We start from the raw sequence: 12,699 nt of genomic DNA on the forward strand, positions 1-12,699 counted from the left end.
TTTGATAATAGTATGACAGTCAAAGTCTATTATTTCCACTGTCAGTTTTGATAAATATGATACATGAAAAACTAATTGCTGAGCTGGTGGGGTGTATTGATTGAGGTGTGAATGCAACAGGGTCTTCTGAGTGGGAATTAATGGCACCTAGTGGAAAACTCAAATGTGACACAATCTGAACTTTTTCATCATGATTTGTTTGTGATAAGTCATTTATGTTAAAGTTAAAGTTAGGGTCACTTCCAATCATCCAAGTTACAATGCATATTTGCCATCTATAGCCAAATGGGAGTGAATTTAATAAACATGATCTTGGATCTGTTCGGATTGCAAGCTTTAATGGCTAAACGTGTACTCTACTATTTCTGGGCGACTATGTACTGCAGTGGATTAAAAAGGAAAAGTGAGAAAATGATTCCGCCCCCCATTCCCAAAGAATGTTTATAATTATCTATATTAAAAGTTTAAACTGCACCCAAACGACAAACGAATGATTTAAAAAAAAAAAAAAAAAACTTAAATGTTTAAGATTCATCTTATGTTGTTACCCTTAAAAATAAAAGGCTTACAGATAATTTGATTTAGAATGAGGAGAAAACTCTCCAGAACTTCCATTTACAACCCAGGATAATCCTAGCTCCTCCCTAACATACACAACTATTATCTCAGTTGAGTTGCATAACATCAACATACAACATAGGCCATCTTGTAGCATCATCGAGTGTTACAGAAAGAGATAGAGAGGAAAAAAAAGCAAATTGAGTGAATAAGTCCAAAGAAAAAAATACACACGTTGGTAAATTCCAGACTCAAATATATTATTGCAAATGCTCTATATTCCTGTTAATTCACAAATAAATAATGAAGGTTTTCTTTAGATATACTATTGAATCAATCTGAAGGTGTGTAGTTTCATTCATCAATTTCTTTAGCGCTTCTCCTCATTTTCTGGAGGCTTTCTCAGATGAATTTGGGCAAGAGGTGGGGTACACCCTGAACTGATCGCCAGCCAATCACAGGGCACAATGAGACAAACATACATTCACTCTCACGTTCACAGATATGAACCAAGGAAATGACAATTTACATTTTTTTTTCCCGGAAAAAAGGAGGCTTCTATTGATGCAAGACACTTTGCCATTTTGAAGTGGATGACACGCTTAGATTAAAATGGCATCTATAACACCCACTATTTGAGGAAATAACATATTTCCTCTAGCTCGCTGCATCTTAAGAGCCTGTTTAGCTCTTTTTGTATCACCGCTCAATTCAAATACTTATACAATATACCACATTTTCTGGGGTATTAGCCGCACCGTTATATGAGCTGCACCCACTCTATTTTTAGAACATTTTGGAAAAAAACCTTAAATAATCTGCACCTTTATATTAGTCGCACCTATTTATGTTGAAAACTTTTATATTTACTGCATTTACAGAACGATTATGAACTGTAAATGTACATGTGTGTACCTGAGCAGATTCTTTCCTAACAGTGCCTTTTAACACTGCAGCAACGTTGCTGATTAAAACAGAAGAGAATCAAGAGAAAATAAACAGTACTAAACTTCATTTCACTGCCGACTTCCGCTCCAGTTTGTCAGCTAGTGTCCACCAGACTCCACCATCTACTTGTTCTACTACATTCTACATATGCACCTGTCTTGTTTTATGTTAATAAAGTCAGCCAATCTAACACACGACATGCTAAATCAACAATAGCATTTCACATCGAAACAACAGAACAGACGTAACATCAGCCAATCACATTCATGTGCACTTCAGGGACCTCTAGGAAAATCAAATCAAAGCATTACAGCACCTAATGCAATAACCTAGTCTATGGCGCCCTCGCCTGTTGACCTCCTCCACCTGCAGTCACATCCAGTTAATGGGAAATGTATTGTATTGAATTGTACTGTCATTCCGGTTAGAGCGCCCTGAGCGGTGGAAGAAAAATCCACAGAATAGCCACGCCGGACTATAAACCGCATGGCTCAAAATCTAGGGAAAAAGTCGCGGTTTATAGTCCGGAAAATACAGTATCTGCTTTGCAGAGATGGGGGACTTGAATCGTACGACTCGACGCGAGTGAGACTCGACTTTATTAGGAACATTTTTAGGACTTGCGACTTGCTTGCCAAAAACGTGGGAACGACCTGACTTGATTTGGGACTTGGTATCCAAGCAAATCGACTTGACTTAGACTTGTCAAGTCATGTAGTTCAAGACGTCTTGTTTATAGTTTGAAATCTGCATTTTAACACGGTTTGCCTTTTTCGGAAGGAAAGCAAGAAAGAAAGAAAAAAATGTTTTTTGTTCCATTCACGCCAACCTGGCAACCCAGTCAGCGTCATTTGCTGATGTGAAGTGGCGATATAAACACCAACAGCATGGGAGCAACTCAGACGATCATTAATTTCAATTAATGACTTATCTTGTTGATGATGTAATAGGATGGCAAAACGCATGGTTTGCACCTCACGGAATAAAGACACAACAATGTATAACTTCATTCGCCATTACAAAACACACAGACAGGTGACGGTAAGATAACGTGACGTCACAGTTTAGCTAGGGATACACACATTGGCTTGGGACAATTAAAAAATATTTGATTGTGAAAGTTTAAGTAAAGTCAAGTAATGTAAGTAGGGTTTGTGGTTTGGTTTGTGAAAACTGGCCAAACCGTTCGTTTCAACTGCTGCGTTTTGGTTTTCATAGTCATGTAAAAACTTTAGCGAGAATGTACTTTTTGTAGTATTTGTTTATTTAAGGATCCCCATTAGTCTCTACCAGTGCAGAGACTATTCTTCCTGGGGTCAATTCACAATTAATAAAAAAACTTTAAGTACATTTACAAATCACAGACAGTTAGGCACAAGTCAAGTTACAGTATGTCCAATTCCACAACTGTCAAGATACAAGTAGAAGCGTGAAACAAAAACTAAACATGTGAACTATGAAATGCTATTATCCTTCTATGATATGTTGTGACTGAACAAGATTTTATGAATCGACTTACGACTTGCTTAAACCAAGTAATGACTTGACTTATTTGAGACTTGAAGGTTACGACTTGAAACGTACATGTGACTTGCACGTGTGTGACTTTCTGCCACCTCGTCCGCTTTGTGAGTTTCAATTATGATGGTTTGTGATTTGTGTTCAGTTATTTTCTTCATTAGGCCATCATAGAGCCATTAGTGGAAGCAATGAAGTGTGCGAGGGAAGAAAACACCACGCGAATGATGGGATCTGATTTTGACAAAATTATGTTAGATGAGCCTGCCAAAGTGAGCGTGGGCGGCAGTTTAGCTTGCCACTGGCATAGAGAGTTCAATTGATTTTCAGATTTGTGCATGCTAATACACCATGTTATGTACAGTGTGACAGTTTCTCACTCAGTAAATCGTAACTAAATGCTGCAGGGTCTCTATTTTGTTCCCACAGACATCTGATCAATTTTTTTTAATGGCGCAATTGGGTCAGGACTCAGCACGGAAGAAAACCACTTTTTTTTTTTTTTTTAATTGTATTTTGGGTTTCTGTGGACTTCTAGGGGGATTTTTACAGAAAAAAAAGGGTACAATTCCCCAGTAAGTAGTTACATCTCCACCCTCTGGAAGTGGGAGCATTTATGCCAGACTGAATTTGAGAGGCGGCTCAAATGTTTGGCAGATGCCAAGAAGTTGAACGCAATGTCGCTCTGCATCAAAGCTCTCGTGTTTGCATCGTGCCGAACAGCAGACACAATGAAGCAGTCAGGGCGGAAGAAGATGCCAGCTGGACTGAGGAGTCACTTGCTTAACCATGCAAATTTGATCCAAAGCACTAATACTGATAAGCCTTCTTGGCTTACTGTGGTCATCGCATGCCGCGATCCCCTTGTGTAACTTAATCAATTTGTAACCAGTGCCCACTCTTGGCCTCAGTCCCTTTTAATTTGAAATTTCCACAAACTATGTCCATGTAATCCTCATCTTAAACCCATGTATAGCGCACCCCGAGAAACTTTCTGAATTTGTTCCCCGCCAAGATTAACCGCGTCCTTTTACTCGTTCAGCTAAGCTGTGGTGTAAAGTGACCTGGGTTACTTACACTGAGCAATTTTCGGATGCCGGCTTGCAGCGCGCGTAATCAAGGTTGTGGTCGCATTGTCATCAATCTAAAAGTGACGGCACCAGATGCGGCGTGGGTCCGGGGACGAGTTCGCGTCATCGGTGGATGTTGAACATTTCCCACAAGTCTGTTCTTAAAAATAAAGTCAGGCATATTCATTCATCATTGGTGATACATCAGTAAGTGGGATGTGTCAACTTGATCATACCCAGTGAAATACACGTTCGGCGGCTCCCATTTCTGGCCTATATTAAAAACTGTGATATGTCAAGAATCTTGCGGGTGGAGATGGAATGCCCACATTTTTCTATGCCTTGTGGGACTGATCTATACTTAATGTAAAGTATATATCTGGGATGGCATGAAATCTCCACAGCCCAAAAGTTTATGAAGGATTGTAGGGGCAGAACAGGACCACTGGAGCCTCAGGACTCCCCATGGCAAACTGTGACGATAGTTTTTTTTAACCGGTAATCTAAAGTAGACAACTCCATCCAAACCGTTGCCGTAGAAAAGGACCCTGTTTAGTGAATTCAGAGATTGGTTTCTCAATACATTATAAATATTTCAAGATAATCGCTGCAAACGTGAAAAAAACTGTGAATAATAGTACTGGTAGAGATATTTTTCCTGATTTGATGGGTGTGGCTAAAACAATGCTGATAAGTAGCTACCTTTTCCGCTATATAAGAACTTGAACATCTGCGTTCGCAACAGAGGTTATCTGGCACAGTTGTGACCAAGTAAACTAGCTAGCTGGTTGCTAATCAATCTCAGGGCACAGCCAGAACGGGACAACAATTCATAATCGCATTCTCACTGTCATTAAGTTGGAACGCATGCTGCCAGCACGAAAGTTACGCGAGTGAACCACGGCAGCGTCAGAGACTCAAAATAGAGATCTATTCACTACCATTTTTACATTCCCTGCAAGTGTTAAATCAAGATGGCAGCAGACACGCCTAGTGTTCAATTAGTGACATACCAGTTGGGATTGTCAGTTTGGAATGCAAGCCAGGGGGAGAAACTCTGATGAAGATGCTACAAGCTAAGCTAAGCCGCAAAAACACTTTTACTAAACAATATTGTACTGCTGAGACTGTGGTGAATGCATTTTTTCAACCAAGCAGAACAGTTGGATTCAGTGTACTGTTGTTTCCATCGTCAATAGGACCTAAAATATCGGAACAGAACCACGCCACTTTTCAGAAACCCCTTTAGTAGGCTACCGGTTGCCGTGGTACTAGTGCGGTTCAATTGTCAAGGCCCCGCCACACAATGATGGGGTTGAAATCCACTGAGCTGTTGCACAGTGTGCGGGATTTAGCAACTAGCGTTCATGATTAGCCAAACCTGGTTTTGCTATGAAAAGCATGGAGAGTCTGTAACCGAAAAGCATTGGTACAGTCAGTAAATAAGGTCCTCTCCAAATGTCCACACTTACTTATTGTCACCCATTTTCTGCTTCTTTCTTGACAATTTGGCCATGTTTTTGTGGTTCAATAAAAATCACAAATTATAATAATGCAGTACAGTATACTGCATGTGAAGCCTTATAATGTAATATAAGGTCATGTTTTTTCCATTGCAGATGTTCGGTACTCAGTTACTTGGTGTGTGGGTGTCGCCAACTGTATATCTATATATATATTTATCTGTGACGGTCCACTTTATTCACATGTGGTCGCATCACTCAGGTTGTGATGGGACTAGGGTGTCTGTGACGAATGTATTGTTTGTGTTGCTTCGGTTAGATCTAAATCATACCGTATTAAACCGCTTTCTAGAATCGTGTCTTAATAACGTTCAAGCAAGCCATTGATTCTGGGACAAGACTTGACCTTAGCATTCTCACATCACTTTCACATGAGACTGGATCATTTTAAGGTTGAGGTTTTTGTATAAGGGTGCTTTTGAGTCCATGATGGCCCACTTAAATCCAGACATTTGGGATTCGGCCAAGGAATACTTTCGTGACTCACCATTGAGTGACCAGACTGGAGACCAGACTGGGTTAACAGGGTTGAAAATGTGCATTTGGGTGGGTTCCTCTTGATATAAAACAGGGATGAACCCAATTATTTAAATAGCGAATGACAAATAGTCAGCCCAGATATAAAAATAGACAAGAAAATGTCCCAAGTAAGACACTTTCCACTGCACTTTGGTTTATCTATGCATTGTTCACTCATTCTTGAATACATGGCAAAATAAAATGGAACTCAAGTACAAATGTAAAACTTTATTTTCTCGATTACATACTTCCTAAAATTTATTATTTTTTGCCATTGCCTGAATCCAACTTCTGGTTCCAAACTTGAAGCAACAAGTGAGGCACAAATCGACCCGTAACAGTGCGGTTTGGTCATGTTGGGATAGCCTTTCCCAGAAAAAATATCATTGGTCCAGACGAGTCGGGTCCAAAGTAAGTGTTCCACGGTTTGGAAACAGGCCGCCTTCCAGCTTCTCTTTCCCCCCCGTTTGCTGTCACTCTCTCCAACGTGAGGCGAAGCCAGCGTTCGCCCATTAAGCCGAGCTGTCAAATTAGCAGCGACTGAGTGATTTTTCGCTGAGGTAAACATGTACGTCTTAATATCGTAACAATGCTAAGAGAAGTGAGAGCATTACTCATTCTTTCCCCGAGCCAGACGTCCATTGCGAGGATGGGGATTTTTCATCGGCACGCATCCAGGTACAAACCACATGGGTAGCGTTTACTGCGTCAGAACAATGCTTTTCGAGTCGGCCACACATACTGAGCCGTAGCGATGCTACGGTACTTGTAGCGTTTGGGTTTTTCAAAATTGAGACCATGTTTCCCCATAAAGCGGTTGCTTCCTGTGGCATGCGAATGTGTTTTTGAAAAATAATGACAGATCGCAAGAGCCAGCAGCGGGCCCCCGACAACAGCAGAAAGCCACACCAAGAGATTTTCATTTGGAGCCATGGCAGCGGTGGTGAGAGCATTTTCATGATCTACATCGGACACTTTTTGGGCGAGGGAGAGACTTCGCTGCGCCTCGATCCAGCTTCAATTGAGCTCAAAGGGAAAGTTAATAACGTTTGTAAAAGCTGACACGTTTCCCCAAGTGATAAACACTAAAAGATTTACACGATCTGACGTACAGTGCACAGGTGTCAAAATCAAGGCATGTGGGCCAGAGCCAATCCTCCGTGTCATTTAATGTGGCCTTTGAAAGATTTTTTTTACTTGACTTCCATTCAAAATTAGTCATAAAAAAATTATTTAAAAAAAATAAAAATAGGGCCGGATAAACTCAACTTCCAGGGGCCATTAAACTGCTTCCCCACTGTTTTATTTTTAGCATAATTTACACTGTTGCTGTTTGTGTCTCCTTCCTTCCTTCATTTCTGAAAAAGACGACAAAACTATATTGTACTTTTCTAAAAAGAAACAATTTAAGCTGTTGATGTCAGTTTCTGTTTTCGTCAGTAAAACTTTTCCTGTTTGTACAAAACGCAAGCCATTTGTTTTCTATTTCTCATTCGATTACTGTACCCGGTGTGACCCAAAGCATTAATTTAAAATCAAGTTATGGAACTGTGATTTTTTTTGTTTGTTTGTTTGTTTGTTTGCCATACCGTTACACCCACTATACATTTATGTGCTTTCACCATAACCTTCCCTCTGAGGGGAACCATAGCTAAGATGCAGCCCTCGATGAAAACAAGCTTGAATGGAACCTTGACATTAGGAATACTCAAAAGCTTGTAATATTCAATTCAAAAACCACCACAATGAGAAGTGGCAAAGATTATGTCAACGATTTGGTGTTTTATATTTCTGTTCATCATTCACAACCCCTTTATCTTGGAAATTATCCAGAAGGACTGGGCAAAAACAATATTTATCTTGTAAAAATATTGCAGGCTGTGAATAAAACGGCTATCACAAAACATCGGCGCCAGAGAAACTGCCCCCACAGTAGACATTTTTATCAACATTGTAAAATAAATCTGCATGGTCTGGAGTAAATGACTTACTCCATATGTTGACAAAAAGATTTAGCTGAACATTTTGGGAAGAAACGGCACACGTATTTAGCCAACAAGACAAGCTATTTATAAATATTTCATGTGTAGTTTTTAGTGTTGCATTAAGGCATTAGCTTTATCTTACTATGGATCATCCTTGGACCTTGTTTTTGTTCGTTTCGTGAGTGTTTGGTGTGTGTCTGTCTCACTCTGTATTTCATATAATATACATATATACTTAATATACATTTTTTTTAAATAATCACCAAAAAAAAAAATCATGTGAGGCGTGAGAGGAATTTTACATAAAGAGTAAAACCAGTTCACTAGTCACAGTTATAACCATCCATCCATTATCTGTACCGCTTCTCCTCACAAGGGTCGCGGGGCATGCTGGAGCCTATCCCAGCTGTCTTCGGGCAGTAGGCGGGGGACACCCTGAACCGGTTGCCAGCCAATCGCAGGGCACACAGAGACAAACATCCGCACTCACAATCACACCTAGGGGCAATTTAGAGTATCCAATCAACTTACCATGCATGTTTTTGGAATGTGGGAGGAAACCGGAGTGCCCGGAGAAAACCCACGCAAGCACGGGGAGAACATGCAAACTCCACACAGGGAGGCCGGAGCCGGGATCGAACCCACGACCTCTGAACTGTGAGGCGGACGTGCTAACCAGTCGACCACCGTGCCGCCACAGTTATAACCGAATAATGAAATTATATACAAAAGAATAAAACTTGACAACCATGGTGGGCATATAAACGTAAATGGACGGGGCAGCTTTTGGAGTAAATAAAAAAATATGTCAGTTTACTAGTAATTCCATTGGGGTTTTTTTGTTGTTTTTTAAACAAAATTCTCATGGGGCTCAACTCTTATATGTAATCTCATTTTTTTTTTTTTTTTTTTTCAGTCTGCTTCAGTGAGGTCATGTTGGAGTAAATCATAGGAATGCGAACGGTAATTTCCAATACACTGCATGCATGTGCACACCTCCTCATGTTTCCCGGCATTACCTGAGAGCATGCCTGCAGCCTGATTAAAGGACACCCGATACGACGACATCAGTGGTTGCCATAGCGGCTAACTGGTGCAAATTAACCAGAGTGTGGTGGTCATTTCCCCCGTTAAGTGCTCGGGGAGGTAACGGGGGCTAACATTACACCAATCACACGGAATGCTCGTCAAGTGTTCAGATTCCCAGGAGAGATGCTGCAGGGGAAGAATGGCTTTGTTTCCGCTTTTCTTCCCTTTCATAACTTATTCTTTGTATCTTTCTGCTTGTGTAAGCGTTTCTAATTGAGCTTCATCTTTGTGCAGCCAGCGTATGGCATCCGTTTATTCACTTCCATTCCCTTCCTAATTCCTCATCCCACTCCTCTCTTATTCCATTTCGTGATTTGGGTACCAGGAAGCACTGGGGGGGGGCAAGTGATTAAACACGTCCGCCTCACAGTTCTGAGATTCTGGGTTCCAAACTTGTCCATGGTCAGCTGTGACAAACAAATTTGTCTGTGAAAAGGGTCGTGGAAAATTGATGCATGGACATACAATATACAGTACAATGGGTATGCCACAAGGCTCTATCCTGAGACCACTGTTTTCTGTTCACGTACTACAATTCAGTCAATACTAGGTCACCATGAGGAACCCTTTGGAGGACAAGTGCTATCAAAAATTAAAGCATGGATTTGAGTAACCTGCTCAATCAGGTAATCAAAATATTCTAAAAAGTATGAGACAGTACAGTTCTGTATTCAAATAATAAAGACATTAACACATACTATAAGACAATCCAAAGTGAGCAGTGTTACTGTATGTCCACTATATACACCGCAAACACGGATCTGCACACTAACAGACAAGTGCAATATGTCAGCTTGATGAAAATACCTGTAATAAACTAAAAGAAAAAAAGAAAAAAATATTTATTTTTTAGTCATTTCTTATCAGCCGAAAAAATAGGTAGTTACTGAAATTACCTCAGTTCATAGACGCCACCTATACAAACGGGAATCTGAACTCTGCACCTAACCAAAACAGCAGCACCTTCCACGGCACATAAGCAGCCTCTCAGATTAATTAAAGTGTGGAGGAGCAAAGAGTGATCACTCCACAATGCTGTGTTGTGTTTACATTGAGAATATGCACAAATTGTTCCTGCCACAATTTTCTCCATAAAAGTCCTTTTTATTTCATTTTAGACCACACTTGAGATATTTTTCAATTTACCATTAATATTGTTTAGGATATATCAACATGCCCCGTCTATCTGAAGGTGTTCCTAATGTTGTGTCTGGGGAGTGCAAATGGATAAAGGGAGTAAAAGCAGGTATTTTTGGGAGGGAAAGCTGTTGGAGACATACTGTAAGTGGAGGGATGGCAGTAAAGGCTGCACCAAAAGACTTTCCCCCCCTCAAGAAAAAAATATTTAAGACTTTGTGGTCTAAAAACAAGCTGAAAAATGACATGGTTGTCAAAACATTTGTGGAGGAAAATGTTTTTAAGAGTGATGGCACTTCCACCCGCCTCTCCCAGGGAAAGATTTAATGTTCACTGATGTCTGGATGACTAATGGCCTTCCCATTGAAGCTGAAATTATTTTCCAAACTGCTTTTTCCCTTTTTTGTTGTTCCTTTATGTGTTTGGATTGCGATCAGCATAGTCTGTTAATGCAGAAAATGAAACAAACGCAGATGCAGGTACAGAGGACTCACTTGAAAGAGATTGGGATAAATTGAGTCAGCCCAAAAAATTATGAAATCTAACAAAACCTTGAACTCGACAGAAACGATCGCAGGGTGACCAAAGGGCTGGCCTAAAACCTAAAACCCCCGAACACCCGCCCCTCCCCAACACACACACACTCACACACAATAGTTAAAGTGACCTTGGATTCCCATTAAATTAACAACAGGTATTCCATCCCCAGGCTGTCAACGTGAAAAAAAGGTCATGGAGGCAACTGAGTCAGCACACAGATCAGGCGGGAATACAACAGGATGCCAACTCAAAATCAGGTGATTCTGTATGATCAACACTTGATCCCCCACCCCCGACCCACACTTGCCAATTAGTGTGTGGATCTATGTATATGGTGCATGCACAACTCAATCACACCACAAACCCAACTATTTGTTTACAGGAAATTCAAAAGTTAGCCATGAGAGGATTATTGGGGTTTATAATTTATAAATGGGTTTGTAATTGCCTTTAGATGCCACAAGATGGCGGCAAAAGGACTGCGTTTATCTTAACAAAGCTCTAACCTCAAGGAAAACTGTTTTTATGGCATCAGGATGCTTTTAATGACCTGAGCACAAAAACAGAAAATCTCTCCAGGTTAAAAAAATATATATATATCGGCAAATATGCAAATTTTCCAAATCTCATATATACTGGGGTTCACTCAAATATTTGATAAGAATGCCTTTATTGATCCCACAGTGGGGAAATTTTCAAGTGGGGAAATTTTCATGCCAGCTGTACATACATGTGTGGACCGAGTTGTGAGTATTTCATCATTGGTAGTGTTTGATTGAGTGTGTGTGTATGTGTGTGTATGGGTGGGTGGGGGGGTCCTCTCAGGTTACCCAGTTCTGGACTCTTTCATTAAACACTTCAAAATAACAGCTCTGTTATTTAGCACATTTCTCATTGGCCCCTGGTTCTGAGGTAATGCGGAGTAAAAAGACATTTTACAAGCACTTAACATTAATGTTACAGTCATGATCTCACCGCGTTTGACACAATAAGCTTACATGTCGCCCCTTTTCCCTCACTCCTCGTGCGCTACTCACAGTATATGGGTGTTTTTTTTGTTTTTTTTAATGGTAGCCCGAAGCAGCACAACCCCGTGGTAGATGATGCACTGCCAGTCTGCACTGTTGATTGCCTTAAACGTTTATACAATGGCCTTGGCGCGGCGCCATGTGCGCAACGGGGTCTAGAAGAATTTCAGCACATTGTATAGGACATAGTTGGAAATAATTCACACACACGTGAAAGTGTTTGAATGGGAGGTGAGGTCATGCACAAGCCCCACGTGGAGAGGGCCGTTAACTGCGATGCCCTTTACTACTGCAGCGGGTCCCTGAGCTACTATGCGTTGCGGGGTTCTGTTTTTTTTTTTTTTATATGACATACAGCTCTTTGTTTTTATATGTCAATTATGGAGCGTTTAGCTGCAGCATGTTAGAAAATTCTGCCTTAGGTAAGTCATGAAATGGTCTTGTTCGCTATTAACCGGATTTTTGACACCTTCAGTCAGTATAGGCATGTCTTTATGGATTATGTGAGCCTCTCTTACAAGACCCTAAATTATTCATATCAAGATAAATCATTTCAAAACGTTTTCCACCATAAATGTAACCTATAACCTCTACAACTCAACTGAAAAATAAAATCAAGAGGGGTGGTAGAAATAAATGTGTAGTGTGGATACCCGCTCATAACTGGGGATTTGGCTGTGTTCAGAAATGACCAACCGCATTCAAACTAATACGAAATGGCAGTCAACACATATGATTTGCCTTTGATTAACCCCAAATAAAATTCAGATGTTCTTGTAGGCTT

Source organism: Filicampus tigris, chromosome 2, assembly GCF_054856515.1.
Source record: "Filicampus tigris isolate MCC_2025a chromosome 2, RoL_Ftig_1.0, whole genome shotgun sequence".
NCBI classification, from domain to species: domain Eukaryota; kingdom Metazoa; phylum Chordata; class Actinopteri; order Syngnathiformes; family Syngnathidae; genus Filicampus; species Filicampus tigris.